The 23416-nt window shown below is 48.1% G+C and overlaps 1 protein-coding gene and 1 long non-coding RNA gene across 2 annotated transcripts in view; both read left to right on the top strand.

Moving 5' to 3' along the window:
• Positions 1-23416, top strand: part of OLFM2 (olfactomedin 2) — a 217498-nt gene that overhangs the window by 34688 nt on the left and 159394 nt on the right. The window lies entirely within an intron of this gene.
• LOC309336276 lies at positions 1367-22604 on the top strand. The gene is made up of 3 exons (XR_014153973.1): positions 1367-1487; positions 20874-21001; positions 22489-22604. It is a non-coding gene; the product is annotated as an uncharacterized lncRNA (long non-coding RNA).

Below are 23416 nucleotides of genomic sequence, written 5' to 3'. Positions count from 1 at the left end.
ATAGTTGATTGAGCAGAATACATTACGTTTGGGGCAATTATTCATACCTGGCTGGAGGAAGGGTAAATGGAGTTTCGGAGTACAGTGGTACCTTGGTTCTCAAACGCCAAAAACCCAGAAGTAAGTGTTGTAGAGATATCGCGGAGTGGGGAGTGGGGTGTGGGGTCCGGAGGGAGCACACTTCCCCACCAGCAGGCAGCCACGGTCGGCCTGCACGCGTGACCTTGGGGTGCAGGGCAACCCCCCCCCCAGACAAGCCACAGCTGTCTGTACATCGTTCCACCTCTGCCTGACCTTTCGCGATCTCAGCAGTCTGCGGTGTCCTGTCTGTAACCCTTTTCCATGAGACCTTTGTCTCCTATGTCATACACTGTGCAAGGGGAAAATGACGCTGCGGAACAGGTGCCAAAATAGCTTTGTCCCACCCCACGATCTCAGGACCGAAGGTGTGTAAAGGTCACAGCCCAAAAATGTATTTGCCTGGCTTGCATATTTGTCACAATAAAAGGAGGCTCCACAGGAATGGTGGTAGCTCGCTTCAGACCACCTGTGCGCAGCTCACATGATGATCAACACCTGTCTTGGGCCTTCACTTCAAAGTGCTCCAGTTTTTGAACTTTTTGCATGAGCTGAACATCTGATGTGGCAGTCGGCTATTGTTTCTGGGGCGCCTGCACCAATCAGAAGCTGCGCCTTGGTTTTTGAACATTTCAGAAGTCAAACAGACTTGTGGAATGGATTAAGTTTGGCACTTTTGTTTTGGCTATTTATTTTGCATTTTTGATTTTGAGGCTTTTTCAGTTAATTTGTTTTTGTGACTGTGTAGAACCCAGTTCAGCTACTGATTTACTGATTGATTGATTGATTGATTGATTGTGTGACTGCGGAAATGGATAAAAGCCTCCCATCCAAACAATGACTATCATCAGTGCAGGTAAAAAAAATAAATTTAATTTTTTATCTACAATACTGTCTTATTTATTTTATAGTACAGTACTTTGATTATTGCTTTCATTTTATGGATCAATGGTCTTGTTAGATAGTAAAATTCATGTTAAATTGCTGTTTTAGGGGTTGTTTTTAAAAGTCTGGAATGGATTAATCGATTATGCATTACTTTCTATGGGAAAGTGCGCCTTGGTTTTGGAACACATTGGTTTTGGAACAGTCTTCCGGAACAGATTTAAGTTTGAGAACCAAGGTATATCTCATTATGCACCAGACTGGGTCACAATGAGTTTCCATAGCAATGGGTTGGTGGTGATAGACTTCTCCTTTCAGGAAGTCATTTCACCCACTGGAGCAGCTGTATTCAGGCATGGCCAATTCCATGCTAGCTAGATTCATTATCTGGATTCATGCCAGCCAGAGCACCAACTGGTCTAGCCCCACAAGCACCTGGGTCTGGATCCTGGCTGATTTTCCTCTGTGGTCCATTATGACATCACAAGCAGCCAGAGGAGAGTGGGCCAAAGGAGGGAGATCAGGTACATACTGTAAGGTAGCTTCATCTGGCTTGTGTCCACTAGACTTGGGAAGCTTTCCTTTGAGGGCTGGATAAGAGCACCTTCATGAGAACCTATTTGCAGGAGGACAGAAGTGACTGAGCAGTGCAGCTATGTAAGTCAACTCAGGCTGAGTTCCCTGATTGGTGCTTCCATCTATTGCTATTGTCCATCTTGCCCAAGGATCAAACATCAGGTTCAAGCCCAGCCCACTTATTAGTTAAGATGGGCATTGTCCAGAATATATGATCTATGGAATTTCAAATTCTGCAGAAGGATGTGTATGTGTTGTCAGGGAACTGCCATCGGAAAGGCAGGTGGTGGAGGGGCTCTCGGAAGCTAGGAGAGACTCAGCAGCGGAGGAAGGTACCAGCAGGGGGAGAGAGGGAGATCAGAGAGAAAGTGAGTCGAAGGGATGGCTCAGGGAGTCTTCCAGCGAGAACAGTGGAGAAGTCTTAGGACCTCCTATAGGTACACCCACTCCTCGCCGGAAACTGTCGCGCAGAGAATCCAGAAGACGCGTTTCCGTTAAGGAGCTTTTATGCTGGAGTAGATTCCGTAAACGCCCACTGTCGGATTCTGCCAGCGATTAAGGGAGTCATGTTGAAGGGCTCCGCTAAGGACAGAGTTTGAGAACCATGCCCAAACTCTGAGGGACTAAGCTTTTACGCACAAGCAGCTCATCATCCCATCACAGCAATCCGACAGTCCCTGAAAGCCGCTTGTGCAAGGAGAGGCATCATGAGCAACCCAACCGGAGCCGGAGACGCAGGAGGAGCTGGAGCGGGTCCAAGCCTGGAAGAAAGGTACAGGGTGTTGGAACTCCAGCTAGCGCTGCAAACGGTGAGGCTCGAAGAGAGGCGGGCTCAGGATGCAGACAAGGGAAAAACCACCCCACTCGCAAGGAAGGTGCCAGGGTGGTGCAAAAGTTTGGGGGTGATCCCAGAAATTATCAAGCCTTTAGGACAGAGATGCAATACGCCCTCAATCTGCAGTTTGATGACTTTCCCGATGAGGAATCGAGAGTGGTGTTTGTCATTGGGCATCTCGAAGGGGGGGCGAAAGACTGGGTGAGGCCCCTGATGGCAGCGAACAATGACGCTTAAAAAGACTCGAGAAAGTTTTTTCGCGCCATGGACCTGATGTTTTCCAGCAAGATTGAGCAAGGGGTGGTACGCAGACAGTTGATGGCGTGTAAACAGGGGAACCGATCCGTCCAAGAATACTGGACAGAGTTTACCATGCTCATCCATAAATTGGGGTGGGACCATTCTGCGGACCCCATTCAAATGCTGTTCGAAGAAGGGCTGTCCTCGGCGGTGAAAGACGAACTTTCCCGTGCGCCCAGGGCGGAGTCTATGGACCAGCTGACTAAATCCGCGCTTGCCATTGGAGCGCGCCAGGAGGCAAGAGCCTTGGAAAAGCGGGAAGGGAAAGGGGAACGTTGGAGTGAGTTCCGCATTCCAGAGATGCCAGAGCAGCATCCCCTGCTGGCAGAGCCGATGGAGATTGGAGCAGCGCGCGCGCGCGGAGCTTCAAACACCAACGAAGGGCGGAAGAAGGAGGGAAAGAGCGCCAAGAAATGTTTCCTCTGCCAACAGCCAGGTCACTTTGCCAGAGTCTGCCCTCAAAGGAAGGGATGGCAAGGAATGGCGGGAGCTGTTGGGGGTGAAGAGGAGGGGGTTAAGGAGCAGGTAAAAGCCAATGCCTGGTTGCCAGCATCGGGGCACAGCAGCCAGGCCAAAGATCAGTGAATGTGCCCAAACCTGAACCCCCAAGACCAGCGCTTGTCGTAGAGGTGGTGCTAGAGCTACCAAACGGACATCCGCTAAAGATAAAGGCGCTATTGGACTCAGGCAGCTCCTGCAATTTCATGAGCAAGGAGTTTGCAGCTGAACACCAGATACAGACTATCCCCTTGAGTAACCCTTTGCAGGTGACAACGATTGATGGGAGGGAACTGTTGGGTGGAGAAGTTAACCAACAAACTGTCCCCATGATAATGAAGGTGGGAAGACACACGGAAGTAATAGCGTTCAATGTGGCCACCCTGGGAGGAGCGCCCATCATATTGGGAATGAGCTGGCTAGCGCTGCACGATCCGCTAGTGGGTTGGCACCAGCGGGTAGTTTCCTTTGGGTCAGCACATTGCCTAGCACACTGCAAGGAGGGGGAGGCTCAGGGAGGAGCCCAGGCCACTCTAGCAGGGATGGAAGTAACAGATAAGGGGAAGGTACCACGACAATACGCCGATCTGGGTAACGTCTTCAGCGAAAGAGAAGCAGATAAACTGCCCCTGCATAGACCCTTTGACTGTCAAATTAACCTACTCCCAGGAGCCCAGCTGCCAGTGGGCAAGCTGTACGCCATGTCCGACAGGGAGATGCAGGAGTTAAGGGAGTTCATTGACAAGAACCTCAAACGAGGTTTCATCAGGGAGTCACGAGCGCTGGGGGGTAGTCCAGTGTTCTTCGTGGACAAAAAAGACACGAATAAACCCAGATTGGTCGTGGATTACCGGGCCGTAAATGCAGTGTCAGAACCAGTGACTTTCCCCATGCCCAGAATCGATGACATTTTGACCCGAGTGAGGAAGGGGAAAATTTTCACCAAACTGGACCTGAGGGGGGCTTATAACCTGATACGAATGAGAAAGGGAGACGAATGGAAAACTACCATGTTCACCCCCTTGGGGGCCTTTGAGTACCTCGTTATGCCCTTCGGTCTACAGGCGGGCTCAGCCTGTTTTCAATCATTTATGAATCACGTCCTGGGACCTTTACTTTACAAAAACTGTGTAGCATTCTTAGATGACGTATTGGTGTACTCAGAGAATGAGGAGCAGCATGTGCGGGACGTAAGAGAGGTACTGAGCAGACTGCAAGCAAACCAGCTGTGGGTGAAACTGGAGAAGTGTCAGTTTCATACCAGAGAGGTGGAATTCCTGGGGTATCGTTTGTCAGACAAGGGATTAGCCATGGATCCCAGCAAGGTTCAAGCGGTACTGGAATGGAAGACACCTAAAACAAAGAAGGACGTGCAAAGGTTCCTGGGGTTTGGAAACTTCTACCGGAAGTTCATCAAGAACTTCGCCCACTTAACGGCGCCCATCACGGATTGTCTCAGCAGCAAGAAGAAATTTGTCTGGACGGAAGAGGCGCAGCGAGCGTTCGAAAGGTTAAAGAAGGCGTTTGCGTCAGAAGAACAACTTTTGCACGTGGATCTGTGGCAACCGATGAGAGTAGAGACCGACGCATCAGACCGAGCAGTGGGGGCGGTGCTTCTTCAGCCGGGAAAGGATACGTCGGAATGGAGACCGTGTGCCTTCTTCTCGCAGAAATTGAACAAATCCGAGAGGAACTACACCGTGTACGACCGAGAACTACTCGCCATTCATGAAGCATTCCGGAGATGGCGACACTTGCTGATTGGAGCGCAGCACAAGGTCCAAGTGCGCACCGACCACAAAAACCTAGAATACTGGAGAACCGCCCGAGTACTGAACCAGAGACAAGTGAGATGGGCCCAGGAGTTCTCCAAATTCCATTTTGAAATTTGCTACGTGCCAGGGAAGGAGAATGTCAGAGCGGACGCTCTCTCTCGAAAACCAGAGTATTTAGAGGGAGAGGGAGCGCCAGAGGAGAGACATATCATCCCCGAGGACCACTGGGTGTGTGGGGCGGCATTGGTGGGGCCGAGAGAACTGGTAGAGGTAACCGAGAACGATGAATACGCCCAAGAGAAGCTCAGAGGACTCCGGGGAGGTGGAGAGAACACAGGGGGGTTTGAGGAAAGGAACAGAACGTTGTATTACAAGGGGGCACTGTACATACCCGAAGGACAATTGAGGGGCCGGGTACTCAAACAATTGCACGACAGCCCCACAGCGGGGCACTTCGGGCAACACAAAGCCATGTGGTTGGTTACCAGGGAGTTTTGGTGGCCCAAGGTGAGGGAAGACGTACGGGAATATGTAAGGGGGTGCGACCGATGCCAGCGAGCAAAAGGGGAGAGGCTGGCACCAGCGGGGCTACTGGAACCCTTACCCACACCAGAAAGGCCATGGGAGGCAGTATCCATAGATTTTATGACTGATCTGCCAAAATCTAAAGGGAAAACAGCTGTCATGGTGGTGGTAGACCTATTAACTAAGATGTGCCATTTTATAGCCTGTTCGCATGCAGTCACAGCGGAAGAAACCGCCAAGTTGTTTGTAAAACAAATTTTTAGGTTGCATGGCGCCCCCTTGAGGGTGGTCTCTGACCAAGGGAAACAATTTACTTCCAGGTTCTGGAGGAAGCTTATGAGCTTACTGTACGTAGAGGTCAATTTTTCAACTGCCCGACACCCAGAAACAAATGGGCAGGCGGAAAGGGCAAATGGTATTTTACAACAATACCTGAGGTGTTATGTTAATGACAGAGAAAATGATTGGGTAGATAAGTTGGCCCTGGCAGAATTTGCCTACAACAATGCGGAGAATGTGTCCACAGGGATGAGTCCCTTCCTGGCTAATTATGGGTGTCATCCCAGGGCATTTCCAGGAGAAGGAGGGGAAAGATGGAGTGTCCCGGCAGCGGAACACTTTGTTGAAGAGATGGAAGCGATCCACCAGCAACTCAAATTTAACTTAGAGAGGGCCAAGGAAGAATACAAGAAGCAAGCAGACAGAAGCAGACGGGAAGGTGAAACCATAAGGGTGGGGAACCGGGTGTGGCTATCCACCCAAGGACTGCCGTTCAAGGGAGGGTGTAAGAAATTGAGACCCAAACGGCTGGGACCCTTTGAGGTCATACAACAGGTCAACCTGGTGGCATTCAAACTGAGGTTGCCCAACCACATGAAACTGCACCCAGTATTTCACAGGTCCTTACTGTCGCCGTACCGAGAGGGGCGGGAGTGGGGGGGACGTGAGAGGGAGGTTACTCAAACACCAGTCATAGAAGAAAGGGAACGCAACATGCAGGTGGCAGAAATCATTGATTCCAGGTGGAAAGGGAATCAGGTGGAGTATTTGGTAGAATGGGAAGGGGAACCGGAGTCAGAAAACACATGGGTACCAGCAGAGGAGGTCAATGACGAGGTTTTAATAGAAACGTTTCATAAACGGTTCCCAAGGAAACCTCAGCCCGTGGCACGGTTCGGGAGGGAACACTTCGGCACCACCGATGAGGAAGAGGAGTTTGAAGGGTTCCCAGAATCAGGGCTGGAAGAGGGAATAGACTCCGACGAGGAGGAGGACTCAGGGAGAAGAGACGGGGGTCAGTGGAGAGAAGTGTTTGAATCCTCTGATGATGAGGAGGGTTCTTTCCGGGGTTTTCCATCCTCACCGCCAGTAGAGGAGGGGGCGGGAGGGGGTGAAGGGGGCCCTGGAGGGGAGGTGGATGTCAGGGAACTGCCATCGGAAAGGCAGGTGGTGGAGGGGCTCTCGGAAGCTAGGAGAGACTCAGCAGCGGAGGAAGGTACCAGCAGGGGGAGAGAGGGAGATCAGAGAGAAAGTGAGTCGAAGGGATGGCTCAGGGAGTCTTCCAGCGAGAACAGTGGAGAAGTCTCAGGACCTCCTATAGGTACACCCACTCCTCGCCGGAAACTGTCGCGCAGAGAATCCAGAAGACGCGTTTCCGTTAAGGAGCTTTTATGCTGGAGTAGATTCCGTAAACGCCCACTGTCGGATTCTGCCAGCGATTAAGGGAGTCATGTTGAAGGGCTCCGCTAAGGACAGAGTTTGAGAACCATGCCCAAACTCTGAGGGACTAAGCTTTTACGCACAAGCAGCTCATCATCCCATCACATGTGTCAAATAGACTGATAGAGCCACAACTGACTATGGGGTCTTCTGTGTGCAAGACAAGTGCTCTTAGATTCTGAGCTGCTTCTCAGATTTAACTGAGAAGTTTTAAAATGTGAAGTAATTGCAGCCATTCATTTAATCCCTTTGGTTAACCTGTGTTGGTCTCCAACACTCAACTAGACATGCCCTGGTCAATTTAAGCCATGTCTCATGCTAAGGCAGCAATCCTATGCTCACATACTTGGGAGTAAATTCCAAGGAGCACAGCAAGGTTTACCAACCAAGAAACTTGTGCAGCATTGAGCTGCATGAACACAATACAGCTATCAATTATGGGGATGCAAGTTTGATTCATTCAATCAATCAGCAAAAGGGTTGCAGACACGATAGAGCAGCCAGAGAAATCCTTTTGGCACATCTGAAGCAAACACTTAAGAATCAAGGAGGCCAAGATACTTTCCATCTGAAGGCAGCCCTGTTCAGGGAAGTTTTTAATATGTGACATTTTAGTGTATTTTTATCTTTGTTGGAAGCCGCCCAGAGTGGCTGGGGAAACCCAGCCAGATGGGCGGGGTACAAATAATAAATTATTTTTATTATTATTATTCCATTGGCTTGCTTAGTACGCCCATGTTTTGACTCCATGTGCTAACACAGTTAAAACTACCCCATTATAGGATTCCATTTTGTCCTGGTTCATGATCCAACCCAAATGTTGCACTTCTAAGTCGTATTTATTTCTGTGGCAGAGTGCTCTGCTCGCTTAGTTGGGACTGAGTCCTACTGAACTTGGCAAGACTTACTTCTTGGTAAACGTACATGGGATTGGAAGTTAGATGTACTTAACTTTGGCTGGATCAGGTCCATGGCTCTGTTTTATGGCTTTTCTTAGGCTCTGCAGCAGGCAAGCTAATTTATCAGGTAGTTATTTCATGTGAAATACGTGCATTTGCTGATAAAAACCTGAGCTAGACAAATCAGTTGTTTCCAGTGAAGTGTGCTGGCTGTGTTGATAGCTATTTCATGATAAATTGAGGGGTGTGGTGTGCTTTTTTTTAAAAAAAAAATGATGAATGGCACTATTTGTTTTTCTGGATTTGAAAAGGAATCCACATTTTGCTGCCTCAGCAGCAGTTTGAGAAGCCAAGATTTGTGGTGACTATTCAGTTAGGAGTATGACGGGATCAGCAGATCAGGACAGTAATACTAAAAGGAAAGGGAGTTCATGATGGCTGGGAGTTTGTTAAGAGGGAGATAGTAAAAGCACAATTTCAGGCAATACTAATGAGACGGAAACATGGAAGGTGCCTAAAGAAGCCAGGGTGGCTATCTAAAGAACTTTTAACTGAGTTAAGATTAAAAAAGGATGTGTACAAAAAATGGAAAAGGGGGGAAACCACCAAAGAGGAATTCAAACAAATAGCCAGCACGTGTAGACACAAAGTCAGGAAAGCTAAAGCACAGAATGAACTCAGGCTTGCTAGAGAGGTTAAAAGCAACAAAAAAGGCTTTTATGGGTTTGTTCGTAGCAAAAGGAAGAACAAAGAAACCGTGGGGTCACTCAGAGGAGAAGATGGTGAAATGCAAACAGGGGACACAGAAAGGGCTGAACTCCTCAATGCCTTCTTTGCCTCAGTCTTCTCCGATAAAGAAAACAATGCCCGACCTGAAGAATTTGGAGCAAATGATTCAGCAGAGGAAACACAGCCCAGAATAACTAAGGAGATAGTACAAGAATACTTGGCTAGTTTAGATGTATTCAAGTCCCCAGGGCCAGATGAACTGTATCCAAGAGTATTAAAAGAACTGGCAGATGTGATCTCAGAACCACTAGCATGTGAGAGTTCAGAACTTAACTGGTTAAGTGTTCTGAGGTGTGCGTCACTTTCTGACGTCAGCTTTAGAAGCTAAGGAGGAGCTTGTTCCTGTACTTTCTGTTCTCTCTGTGTGTTTGAGAGAGAGACATGGCTGCAAGCAGCGGTGGACAGTTTTGCTGAAATGTTTCAATAAAGAGCTGTAAATAGACGAACCTGTCTGTGTATGCTTGCATGGAGAAAAGGAGAAAAAGACTGCTTTACACCGCTGTATGCTACTCTGCTAAGCCGTGGCTAAAGAGACAGCAGAATTTGTTGCGCAGCTGGGAAGGAAGTGTGCTGGACGCTGTAAACGACTGATTGGGATCGTAAAGCTATCAGAGGCCACGGCTCAACGATCGAGCTCCAAAGATCGTTATCTGACAGGTTATGGAGGTCAGTCAACGCTCGTAAAGCAGTCGGCTTTGAGCCACTGGAATGCTTTGAAGTCGGCACGGAAGCTGGCCAGAGGTTCGAAGCTGCGTTCCGTGAGTCTAGCCTGATGCCGGAAAGCAGAGGGCGTTTTTGCCTGCTTCTGAGAGGCAAGGGAGCTGCTGAGAGACAGAGCTGAGCCGGAGCAGCTGGGCCGTTTCTCCACGGACAGGAGCCGGAATCAGCTGGTACTGAGTGAGTACAGCTTGTGGGGCACCTTGGGAGAACGGGAGAAGATGGCAGAGAGCCAGCATATACCAGTAGAAGCCCTAACTTTAAAAAGTTGGGCAACCTGGAGCAAAAGAATAAGGGGCTGGTTCCTGGTCCATGGGCTTTGGGAAGGAAGCCAGAGGGAGCCAAAAGCACCACCCCTTAGCTGGGAAGATAGCCAGCAGAAAATGCGACAAGAGCTGGATATGCTCAGAGCATGCATTCATGCATCGCTGAGGCCTCATTTGGAGGGTGTACAGACAGCAAGGGCTGCCTGGGATGTGCTGAAGGGCTTGTGTGAAGCTTCAGCAGAAGGCCAGAGCCCTGGAGACGCTGGACTGGCAGGCCCATTTCCCGATGTATCGGCCTGTAGGAGCGCTGGTGAGCAGATCGGGGGGGGCGAAGAGTTCCAAAGGCAAGTTGAAAAAACTTTCCACAGGAAGTGCTGAAGCGGAGAGGAGCTTCAGAGGGAGCTTCAGAGGGGGCGAGGCTGGTGGGAGGCGCCGTTCCAGAAGAAGGAAGGCCAGGCCAGCTGGGAGGAGCCCCGGGCAGTGTTTTTCCACTGGAGTTCAACATCTGCGTGGCAGTTGCCCCCACTGGAGCACACAGGCACGGCATGATGTTGTCAAGGACACTTCTCATGGGAACCAGGCGGGTTTCCATGGCAACCAGCCTGCAAAGGCAGGCAGGCGTGGGATTGAGTCCGGCCGACGTGGTGAACAACAGGAAGAGTCTTATCAAGTAACTGCTAGCATGGCTTTGTTTGAAGACAGCTGTGTGGAAAATTCCGAGCTGAGTCTTGTCATTGACTCTGCAGCTAACCGCAACATGGTTCCAGAGACCCCTGCAGTCGAGATGTGGAATTGCACGGCAGTTCCAAAAGGACAGACTGTTAAGTTTGCAAATGGACAAAGAACTAAAATTTCTAAGTTTGCTAATGTTTATCTTTCTGTTTTGCAGGAACAGATGGAGTTTTGTATTGTTTCAGGGGTGCATCACTGTTTGTTATCTGTGCCTTATTTGTTGAAAAAAGGGTTTCAGGTTTGTTTCCAGGATGATGTCTGCACAATCTCCAAAGGGGAGAGGGTACTTGCCAAGGTTAAGAAGGGGCAGAATGATCTTTTCATTCTTAAAACGTCTCTTGGGGGTGAGGGGAAGGTTGAGAGAGCACAGGCGCAGCGTGCTACAGTTCCCACTCATGTTCAATGTGTTTGCGCATGGCATCAGAGGACCATTCATAGTCCTGTAGAGGATTTGCAGGTTTTACCCGAGGTTACCTCCAAAGTTTTGGCTGGAGGCAGTCCGATGTGTGTGTTTCACCTGGAATCGTGTCTACAACTCACTGGTAGGTGACACACCGTACTCTTTGTTGAATGGCAGAAAACCCCAGGTTCACTTTCTGCGCAAGTTTGGATCTCCTGCGGTTGTCCCTGTGCCTAAGGCTTTGCAAGGGCCAGATGGAGCCAAAGTCCAGAAAATGATCTTCTGTAGGTATGAGCCAGAAGCTCGTGCATGGAGGTTTGCTTACCCGTCAGGTGATCAGAGTAAGGTGCTGATCAGTAAAAACGCTGAGTTCTTTGAGCAGGATGAAAGGCCAAAGATTTCTGCACAGCGTGATGTTCTTTCAGAATGTCTCTCTGATCCAGAGGACAGTTCTGCTGAGGAGGAAGGAGAGACTGAGTCTGCTGATGACGATCAGGTCACTGACCAAGGTCAGGAGCAGGATGGGGCGTCTCCACGAGTTGTTAGAAAAGGACAGCCCAAGAGTGAGCCTAGTTCTCCTGTGAGTGTAATGGAAAGGATTCGAAGACGCTTTAAGTCAGAGGGGGAATCCCGTGATGCAGAGGACACACCTGCTGGTGACAGTGAGCCAGAGGAAACACCAGAGTTTGTGCCTAGGCGATCCAGTCGCACAACCAAGGGTATTCCACCTGAGAGGTACCAGGCCACGGGTGCGTGGGTAAGTTTCGCACAGTGCGATTCTGAGAGTTGTGAGGTGATTCCACAGATGCCTAACAGGTACTCCAAGGGAGGGTACAAGGCATTGGGGAAGGGATTGATCTCACAGGGTGTTGCTGAAGATGTTACACAGGTCTTGTCAGAAAGCAACGCAAGAGGGGGTGTGAGAGTTCAGAACTTAACTGGTTAAGTGTTCTTAGGTGTGCGTCACTTTCTGACGTCAGCTTTAGAAGCTAAGGAGGAGCTTGTTCCTGTACTTTCTGTTCTCTCTGTGTGTTTGAGAGAGAGACATGGCTGCAAGCAGCGGTGGACAGTTTTGCTGAAATGTTTCAATAAAGAGCTGTAAATAGACGAACCTGTCTGTGTATGCTTGCATGGAGAAAAGGAGAAAAAGACTGCTTTACACCGCTGTATGCTACTCTGCTAAGCCGTGGCTAAAGAGACAGCAGAATTTGTTGCGCAGCTGGGAAGGAAGTGTGCTGGACGCTGTAAACGACTGATTGGGATCGTAAAGCTATCAGAGGCCACGGCTCAACGATCGAGCTCCAAAGATCGTTATCTGACATAGCAGTCATCTTTGAGAATTCCTGGAGAACTGGCGAAGTCCCGGCAGACTGGAGGAGGGCAAATGTTGTCACTATTTTCAAAAAGGGGAAAAGAGAGGACCCAAATAAGTCAGTCTGACATCAATACCAGGGAAGATTCTGGAGCAGATCATTAAGCAAACAGTCTGTGAGCACCTAGAAAGAAATGCTGTGATCACCAATAGTCAGCATGGATTTCTGAAAAATAAGTCATGTCAGACGAACCTGATCTCGTTTTTTGACAGAATTACAAGCCTGGTAGATGAAGGGAATGCAGTGGATGTAGCCTACCTTGATTTCAGCAAGGCATTTGACAAGGTGCCCCATGATATTCTTGTAAAGAAGCTGGTAAAATGCGGACTTGACTATGCTACCACTCAGTGGATTTGTAACTGGCTGACTGACCGAACCCAAAGGGTGCTCATCAATGGTTCCTCTTCATCCTGGAGAAGAGTGACTACTGGGGTGCCACAGGGTTCTGTCTTGGGCCCGGTCTTATTCAACATCTTTATCAATGACTTGGATGATGGACTCAAGGGCATCCTGATTAAATTTGCAGATGACACCAAACTGGGAGGGGTGGCTAACACCCCAGAGGACAGGATCACACTTCAAAATGACCTTGACAGATTAGAGAACTGGGCCAAAACAAACAAGATGAATTTTAACAGGGAGAAATGTAAAGTATTGCACGTGGGCAAAAAAAATGAGAGGCACAAATATAAGATGGGTGACACCTGGCTTGAGAGCAGTACATGTGAAAAGGATCTAGGAGTCTTGGTTGACCACAAACTTGACATGAGCCAACAGTGTGACGCGGCAGCTAAAAAAGCCAATGCAATTCTGGGCTGCATCAATAGGAGTATAGCATCTAGATCAAGGGAAGTAATAGTGCCACTGTATTCTGCTCTGGCCAGACCTCACCTGGAGTACTGTGTCCAGTTCTGGGCACCACAGTTCAAGAAGGACACTGACAAACTGGAACGTGTCCAGAGGAGGGCAACCAAAATGGTCAAAGGCCTGGAAACGATGCCTTATGAAGAACGGCTAAGGGAGCTGGGCATGTTTAGCCTGGAGAAGAGGAGGTTAAGGGGTGATATGATAGCCATGTTGAAATATATAAAAGGATGTCACATAGAGGAGGGAGAAAGGTTGTTTTCTGCTGCTCCAGAGAAGCGGACACAGAGCAATGGTTCCAAACTACAAGAAAGAAGATTCCACCTAAACATTAGGAAGAACTTCCTGACAGTAAGAGCTGTTCGACAGTGGAATTTGCTGCCAAGGAGTGTGGTGGAGTCTCCTTCTTTGGAGGTCTTTAAGCAGAGGCTTGACAACCATATGTCAGGAGTGCTCTGATGGTGTTTCCTGCTTGGCAGGGGGTTGGACTCGATGGCCTTTGTGGTCTCTTCCAACTCTATGATTCTATGATTCTATGTCACATAGAGGAGGGAGAAAGGTTGTTTTCTGCTGCTCCAGAGAAGCGGACACGGAGCAATGGTTCCAAACTACAAGAAAAAAGATTCCACCTAAACATTAGGAAGAACTTCCTGACAGTAAGAGCTGTTCGACAGTGGAATTTGCTGCCAAGGAGTGTGGTGGAGTCTCCTTCTTTGGAGGTCTTTAAGCAGAGGCTTGACAGCCATATGTCAGGAGTGCTCTTATGGTGTTTCCTGCTTGGCAGGGGGTTGGACTCGATGGCCCTTGTTGTCTCTTCCAACTCTATGATTCTATGATTCTATGATTCTATGATTCTATGATTCTATGATTCTAAGATCTCGCCACTTTGGTCATTAAATCATTGTTCCATTCCTTTTGCTCACCCACCTGCTGCCACCTCTGACTCTCACTTCAGTCTTACTGTACCAAGCTCAGTTTACCTGCTCATCTGTGTGGCCACAAAAGAGCCAGGCGCAAGATATTTTAGTAACCTCCCCAGAGTAACAACAGACTAAATCCAGCAACTGGTATGTCTCCAGCCTAGGTCTTGCCCCACCACCTATTGCCTGACCCTTTTCATTGAAGGTTCTAATGAAAAACATTTTAAAAAACCTAAGATCATGGCCACTGTTCACATCGCCTCCTGGCAAATAGAAGGGGAAGAAATGGAGGCAGTGAGAGATTTTACTTTCTTGGGCTGCATGATCAGTGCAGATGGTGACAGCAGTCACAAAATTAAAAGATGCCTGCTGTCACAGTCCGGCCTACAGGTGATCAAAGTCCAGGCTGAGGATGTCAGGACCGTGGGCAGAATGGCGTGGTGGGAGCAGGAACAAGAGTCCAGAAGCCAGGGGTCCGAGGGTCAGGAAGCAGGGAGTCATGAAGTCAAGGGCCAAGGGTCCTTTTCTTGGGAGAAAAGCAATGACAAACCTAGACAGCATCTTAAAAAGCAGAGACACCACCTTGCCAACAAAGGTCCATATTGTTAACGCTATGGTTTTCGCAGTAGTGATGTATGGAAGCGATCACTGAAGAATGGATGCTTTTGAATTATGGTGCTGGAGGAGACTCTTAAGAGTCCCATGGACTGCAAGAAGATCAAAATTATCCATTCTGAAGGAAATCAGGCATGAGTGCTCCCTGGAAGGACAGATCCTGAAGCTGAGGCTCCAATACTTTGGCCACCTCATGAGAAGAGAAGACTCCCTGGAAAAGACCCTGATGTTGGGAAAGATGGAGGGCACAAGGAGAAGGGGACGACAGAGGACAAGATGGTTGGACAGTGTTCTCGAAGCTACAAACATGAGTCTGACCAAACTGCGGGAGGCAGTGGAAGACAGGAGTGCCTGGCGTGCTCTGGTCCATGGGGTCACGAAGAGTCGGACACGACTAAACCACTAAACAACAACAAACAACAAAGTGAATGGAGCAAGGATCCTCTGCATGGAAAGCATGTGCTCTTCCACTGGGCCATGGTCCCTTCCGAGGGAGCCCTGCACTAGTGCCATAGCTACAGGGGGACTAGTTGGGGGTTTTGCCCCAGGTGGAGCCACCGGAGGGGCCCCAGTAGGGCTCCCAGCCTATGTGTGTGTGTACACAAATGTGCATGTGTGTGGGGAGGAGTGCCCAAGTGGGTCTTAATGTCTAGTTTCATCCCTGCCCTGCACTCTCAAGCCATTTAGCTCAGTTGGGAAGCATCTTGCTCCTTGCCTGCAGACTCTCAGGGGAAGAGGCTGGGAAGAGCCATACACCCAGGCACTGACAAGCAGAGTGGTGGGTAGACTGTCAGGCCAGCCCCTGGGAGACCAGGGCTCAAATCTCCACTCAGCCATGAAGCTCGTGGTGTGACCTTGGGCCTATCCTACCTCATAGGGGTGTTGTGATGATAATATGGGGGGGGGGATAACCATGCACGCCACCTTGAGAAGTAGCACATGGGAAAACACAAAGCGGGGAGCTGCATCCGCTGCCAGTCTTACTCAGCATAGACCCATTGAAATTGGTAAGTGTGGCTATTTTATTTTAAAGTTTCCTTCCTCCCCAAAGAGCTCCCCAAGGAGTGGCAGACAACAAGTGCTAAAAGCATCTTAAAAACAATTCCAGGATACATGCAGACTGGGAATGATTTCAGCTTAAAGGGCTGGTTAGAAGAGGCAGGTCTTCTGTGGTGCCAAAAAGACAATATTCTAATATTCAAGGGGATGGCATTCCAAAGGGCAGGTGCCACAACACTAAAGACTTGATTTCTACTTTGTGTGGAATGTGCTTCCTGATAAGATGTAGGAGGCCCTCATTTGCAGAATGCAGAGACTGACTGAGTCTATATGGGGTGAGATATCTTTCAGGTCCATTCATGTCAATGGGTACACTGTGAATAAAACTTAGTTGGATATGACCTTGATGCTCTATTAACTTTTGGCACTGGGCAAAAAACCTCTTTATTTTCCCAGGCCTTAAACTATGCTCTTTTGTTCATCTGCAGCCCCTTGGATTTTATTATCATTTTTGTTATGGTATAGTTTTATTCTTTATTCTTTGTGCATTATGAGGCTGGGATTCAGTTAATTAGTCCTGCTAGCAGAGGCCTGCACAAAGACTTGTGCTAGTTCAATGGGGCTTTCCCCTCGCCTCTCCGTGTTCCCCTGCACTCCTCAAAATTGGGGGTCAGGAGAACCCCCAGAACATCACGTGGAGGGAGGAGAGAGGGATTGTTCTACCCAGCAAGCTGAAAGGCTTGTGCTGGTGGCATTATTGCCATAGTGCTACGTTGAATTCCTCTTCCTGCAGATGTTTATATTCAAGGGAGGCATAGAACTTTTAATAAAAGCATCCAAAAAGAAGAGTTTTCCACCATGTTAGATACCCCCAAGGATGCTTTGGTTCCCAAAGACTGGACCTTTAGACAGAATCAAAGGTTTGTTGGAAATCATTAAAGGCCATAAAACAAGCTTTGTTGAACTCAGCCTTTTTTGTAATTAACTACTGTCAGATGGAGATGCTAAAGCCAGCTTGTTTCCTGGCATTGTCTAGTGTAGCTCATCCTGACCACATCACACTGAATCACTCTCAGGTAAGCCCCATTGGATGGCCATTGGTTGCAGTCCTATGCCCTGCTTGCTCTAAGGATGTGGTGCAAAGTGAATACCTAAGGGCGTGAATGAAAAGCTCCTGGACCTACAAAATCTATCCTCTCTAACAATTGGCCATGCTGCCTAGGGCTGATTGGAGTTGCAGTCCAACAATATCTGAGGTTGCCATGTTGAATATCCTGATGAATGTGATTACACCAGTGGTGGGAAGCCTTTGGCCGGAGGGCCCAATTCCACCGGGCCTCCCTATTTTGCCCAGCAGACAATATGGCCAAGCCATGCCCACCTGTCCTACGCCTGATGTCATGTAAAGATGCAGCTGGGTCAAAGGGATTTGCAGGTGGTGCCAATCCATGGATCATCACTTGCAAAGTTGATTGTCAGAGCTTGCAAAGAGCCATGAGTGGTTTGTATAACTTCCTGCATGGTTCTTCCCAGTCTCCTAAGATCAGCTGATCAGCTGGAACATCAGGGAATGGGCAGATGGGCAGTCCTGTCTACATGCCACACTTGGTTTGCATAGGGAGGGAGACATTAGTATCTGGCCCCCTAGCCATCTGTAGGTCCCACCCCCTGGATTATACTCTCTGCCTGCCCAGCAGAAGTTTTGCTGCAATGAAAATTGTTCCAGCTATTGACAGGAGTCTGGCTCCTTGATAATTGAAACCTATCGACCGATCACCTTTCTTTAAGAAAGGCAATACAAGACCTGCATTCCAATCCTCTGATTTGTTCAGTGTGCTGTATTGCTTGGAGGGAATGGTGGTGATGAATTAGGGATTCTGGGTTCAGGGTCCCCCACCCCCATTGCACTTTAGCTTTGATTGGAGACCATTTTTATCTCAGTTGCTCATATCTAATGTCATTTGCACCTTATATGTGCCTGCGTGACAGGACTTCCCAGATCTGTTTAAATCTCTCTTGACTGTCACTCTGCATGCTGTGTCTGAATTAACTCAGGAGGCTGGATGTTCGACAACGTTGAGGCATTTTCTCTGTGATCCCAGGTCTCTCCTTTCATTGCATGTCTAGAGGTTATATTTATGCTGTGATTCCACATAAGTTGAGGAAGGGGAAATTAAAAAGATGGTACTGAGTGTTTACCTAACAACGTTAGGCTCCCTTTAAAAAACAAGCAACACCCAAGTTTCTAGCCCTCATCGTTCCAGAAAGATTTATGGAAGAATTGCCTAAGGAAATCTCAGAAGTGAGAGACAGAGGCTGTGTATGCACAACATTTTATTCTAGAATCAATGGACACTACATGCTTATTTTTCTTATGTAGTCCACTCAGTTGAGATCTATTGCAGAGTTGTTGGTTTTGTTTTTGCCCTTGAAAAGCACTTCTTAAGAACATTAGAAGAGCCCCGTTGGAACAAGCCAAAGGCCCATCCTGTCCTCACAGTAACAAGCCAGATGCCAATGTGGAAGCCTGGAAACAGGACCTGAGCACCGCAGCCCCTCTTACTCCCCACTTGTGCTTCCCAGCAACTGGTTCTCAGAGGGAGGACAGAGCCGTCATAGTAAGCAGCCTTATCCTCCATGAAGTTTTATGATCGCTACCCTCCCTTGATGCTTTTGAATTCTGGTGCTGGAGGAGACTCTTGAGAGTCCCATGGACTGCAAGAAGATCAAACCTATCCATTCTTAAGGAAATCAGCCCTGAGTGCTCACTGGAAGGACAGATCGTGAAGCTGAGGCTCCAATACTTTGGCCACCTCATGAGAAGAGAAGACTCCCTGGAAAAGACCCTGATGCTGGGAAAGATGGAGGGCACAAGGAGAAGGGGACGACAGAGGACGAGATGGTTGGACAGTGTTCTCGAAGCTACAAACATGAGTCTGACCAAACTGCGGGAGGCAGTGGAAGACAGGAGTGCCTGGTGTGCTCTGGTCCATGGGGTCACGAAGAGTCAGACACGACTAAACGACTAAACAACAACAACAACAACAACACCCTCCCTTCCACATGCCTACCAAAACTAGAAGAAAAATTAGAAATAGCTAAAATTGCATGAAATCCCATTTAGATTCTGCACTTAGTATAAATGATACAAATTAAGCATCTCTATATCTCTCTATGGCCATGGTTATCACTGGAAGGTGTCCCACTCTTGTTGCATACACACACCTGAAAAAAGGTTCCATTGAACTTGAGGGGACTTAGCCCCGGGTATACATGCACAGGAATATCAATATCCTTGGCTTCTGAGACTCTTCTAGGTGTTGCTGGCATTGCCTCAAGTGTTTGCCTGCATCCAGTTCCAGAGCCCAGATTCTCTGCTTGCTGGCATGGTGTGATCAGGTTGCACAAGACATGCACAGATCTGGCTGCTCGTGACTCCTGACCTTGTCTTACCATGCTCTCAAGCTTTAGTGCCTCAATTGTTGTTGTTGTCATTTAGTCGTGTCTGACTCTTTGTGACCCCATGGACCAGAGCATGCCAGGCACTCCTGTCTTCCACTGCCTCCCGTAGTTTGGTCAAATTCATATTGGTAGCTTTGAGAACACTGTCCAACCATCTCGTCCTCTGTCGTCCCCTTCTCCTTGTGCCCTCCATCTTTCCCAACATCAGGGTCTTTTCCAGGGAGTCTTCTCTTCTCATGAGGTGGCCAAAGTATTGGAGCCTCACCTTCAGGATCTGTCCTTCCAGTGAGCACTCAGGGCTGATTTCCTTGCATTTCTCATTATTAGCAAAAGCAGAATAAAGCACTGCTAAAAAAGAGAGACATCATGGAATTTTTTGAAAATTGGATCATATTGCTGAAGAATGACTGAATACACACTTCCAGTGCTCTTTTCTCTTCCAGACACTTAAAGGGTGTAAATTTCTTTTTATCCACTGTATTTGACACAATATGGATCCCCTCCCCCTTCACTAGCATTTTTCTAAAATTATTCTATTTGCAATCAATACATTTCCAATCAATTCTCTCTCTAGGAGTTTCATGATATCCCTCTATTGACAGAGCAATATAACAACAGAGTCAAAAGACAGATGTTAATTGGTGGTTTTATTTATAGGTATAGTTTGTTCCTGATGTCTAGTAAAAGCAGTAATGAGCTTATAACATTTCAAATAAACAGCCAACCAGTGTTAGATACGGGCAAGCAGGGCAACCGGTGGCATTCTCCCACTTGGCTGGTTGTGGTTGACAGGCCTGCAGGTGGAAAGAGGCAGGAATGAAAATGGAATGATCACACTGATAGATGACAGAAAGCCAACAGATGGACACTGATAGCCATTGTAGCCATTGACAGCCTTTGTTCTACCTCCACTTCAGTTGCTGGGAATTATAGAGGGGGGAGGGCTGTTGCACTCTGGTCATGCTTGCACACTTCCCATAGGCATCTGGTTGGCCACTTTGGAATGGGATGCTAGACTAGACGAGCCCTTGGCCTGATCCAGCGTGGCTCTTGTCATGCTCTCATGACAGCAGCCACTACAGTATTTCCAGTTAGATGTGTGCACTTGAGGAGGGATCCTCCCCACCCCCTTGAAAATGGGTGGGGGTGGCATGAGTGGGGAAACTGGTGCCCTCTTGATGTTTTGGACTACAACTCCCATCAGCTGCGGGCAGCATAGCCAATGGCCAGGGGGGCTGGAAGTTCTAGTTCAGTGTTATCTGGAAAGTCGCAGGTTCCCCATCTCTGAACTATATTCCCCCCTTCTTTTCCCCAGCAGTGGTGCTTCACCTGTTTTGTGGTTGGTTTGGTTTTCAGTGGATGTCCTGCCCTGCTCTGTTTGTGATATATTGTAGGCTGGAGCAAAAGGTGGGTCCTGCATCAGGAGAAAATTGAGAAGTCACTAGCTTTTTGTCCAAAGAAGAAAGCTATTTCCGTTTTCTGAATGGAGAGATGAATTAGGATCTTGACAGCCACCACTAGAGGACTCTGCTGCCCTTCCATCTGCATCCCTTAAGGCAGGAGTCCCAGCTGTTTGGAATGGCTGCAGAGCCATAATTTCCTCATTCACCATTATAACATATTAACTTGCTGTTTTTCATTTGCAGTTTTGTTGCTCACTGCTGTACTGAATCTCCTGTAAAATGTTACAGAATCAAGGGGTTCTTTGAAGGGCCCCATTGACCAGCAGAAGCTGGCACAGCTGGCCAGAGGCATTTACCTGACCTTCTCGCAGGTGAGTTTCTGCAGCTTATCAGGAGGGGAAGGGTGAGGAGTGAGGTGGTAGATAGAGTGATGTGGTGCAAGCACATTGACAGGAGTGCTGATGGTATGCTTGCACTACACCAACCTCACCACCAATTCACCTTGCTCAGTAAACAACAGCAACTTAACTGCTGGGAGGTCAGGTAAGCATCTCTGCCACACTAGGACATCCTCTGCTGCTGTTGACTGACTGCCCTAAGCCGGTACATCTCCCAGTCCTGTAGAAAAATCCACATGTTTAACTAACAGGACTGCTGGGAAATTCATATCTGACCAGGAAAGGGCCGTGTGTGTGTGTGTGTGTGTTCTTAATCCACTCTAGCAGATGCCAGTCTGGTCTTCCTTCTCTCTCTCTCTTTGAAAACTTTCAAGGAAAAGGACTCTGCAGCTACCTTAGACAATGTGGTCCATTGCTCAAATACCACTAGGCTTTCTGCTAGTTTTTAAATCTAAGCCTGTTTTACTGTATCCTTCAACTAGGGCTCACTGATTTACGCAAACATTTAAATAGTACTGGAAAATGTGCCTCTTTCTCAGTGATTTTCATTGAGAACCCACAACTTCATGTTGTGGAATCATCTCACCTTCTTGTGTTCATAAATCTATGAGAATGGCATATACTTTCCCATTCTCTGATGGGTCAAAGCTCAACGGCAGTGCACATGCATTTCGTGATAAAGTCTAATGTTCATTATCTTGCATCTCCAGGTGAAAGATTACAGCTGGACTGGGAAAGAACTGTGCCTGAGAACCTGAAGAGCTGTAGCCAGCTGGGGAAGGGACATTGCTTCATGGCAGAGCAAACACTTTGCATTTAGAAGGACCCAAATTCAATCCCTCACATCTCCACTTTGGGCTGGGAAAAACTCATGTCCAAAATGATGGAGAGCCATTGTCAGTCAGTGTAGATCACGGGCAGTCACTATGGCACCTTCCGGAGGTTGTTAGACTTCAACTCCTCCGCAGCCCTGGCCAGCAGGGCTAATGGTTATGGGTTGATGGTAGCTGTAGTCCGATGGTACCTGTAGTTCAACAACATCTGGAATGCCACAGATTCCCCATCCCTGATAAGCCTAGTAGACCAATGCTCTGAATCAGTAAAAGGCAACTTCTAATGCTCCAGCTGTATGTCAGTGGTCTGCCTTGAGTTGGTGGCATCTAATACCGTCACTTCCCAATTGTTGTGCATGCACCCTCTCACCAGCATTTCTGCAGAGGATTGTTCTCCTACACCAAGATTATGAGCTTTGTCTAATAGACTGGGGAATGTTCCTTTAAGACTAATCAAGGCTCCCTTCCACACTGCTGTGTTCTGACTCCCTGTCCCTTACTTTCACACCTAAGTTGGTGGCACTTGGAGAAAAGTTTTGATTGGCCAAATGTGTGTCTTTCCTCCCACCCCGCATTCCAAACCCTTCAACATCTTCCAAAGTTTATTTCACATCATTCTCATTTCAGGTCTAGCCTTGCTCACATGTGCGTAGGCTGGAGTCATAAGGAGTGAGTGTGAGTAAGCAGGATTGTTAAATCAGCCTGCATGCTCATTTGAACTGCAAATATAACCTTTGTCTGTATGATCCATGTTTCCTTATTATGTGGAGACAGCTCTACATGCATATAGTCATACCTGCATAGGCTATGTTCTAACCAGAGGTGCTGTCTTGCACCCAAAATGGGGGGGTGCACGGTGCACACGTGTGATGTCATGTGTGCAATGCATGCACAACATAGCATCGTTGGGAGGAGGTCAAGGGCAGAAGTCAGCATGACGTAGATTCCTCTCTTGAGCTCAGGAGGAGCCAGCCACTGAACCACACCATGCTCAGCTTCCTCCACTCCCTCATCATCATGGGGGCCCAGCCCCCTGCCAGCAGATATTGAGGGGCCCCAAGACATCTCTGCCCCTAGGAGTTGGCCCGCCTAGTTCTAATATTTAGTTGAACACTCATTTTGGTAGGGTGAGGCCTGCCACCATGACCTCGCCCATCCCTCCTTCACACTCTGTTGCCATGATCCTGCCTCTCCTCCACACTCCTTCATCTATCATTTGAAAATCAGTCTGCTCCATTTCCAGTCAGTGTAACTTCCTGCTGAAATCCCATAACTTTCCATACTGCAAATGTTCTGAGGTTGTTTTTTTGTTCCAACATTTGTTGCACTATAGCACCTCCCATACCAGTGTAGCATCACAGCACTAATAGAACAGAATCAATCCACCAATAATATACTATTATTGGGTTAAGAACATGTTGCAGGCAGTTATCTTTCTACAAGGGCCAACATTGATGCCAAAATCCAGCACTGCCTGAGCTCTGTGAGTGAGGCTTTCTCCCAATTGAAGTGCAGAGTGTTTGAGGACCAGGACATTCACAGGGAAACCAAAATG

This window comes from Podarcis erhardii, assembly GCF_964252035.2.
Source record: "Podarcis erhardii genome assembly, chromosome: 2".
Lineage (NCBI taxonomy): Eukaryota > Metazoa > Chordata > Lepidosauria > Squamata > Lacertidae > Podarcis > Podarcis erhardii.
This window is presented reverse-complemented; position numbering and strand designations above follow the sequence as displayed.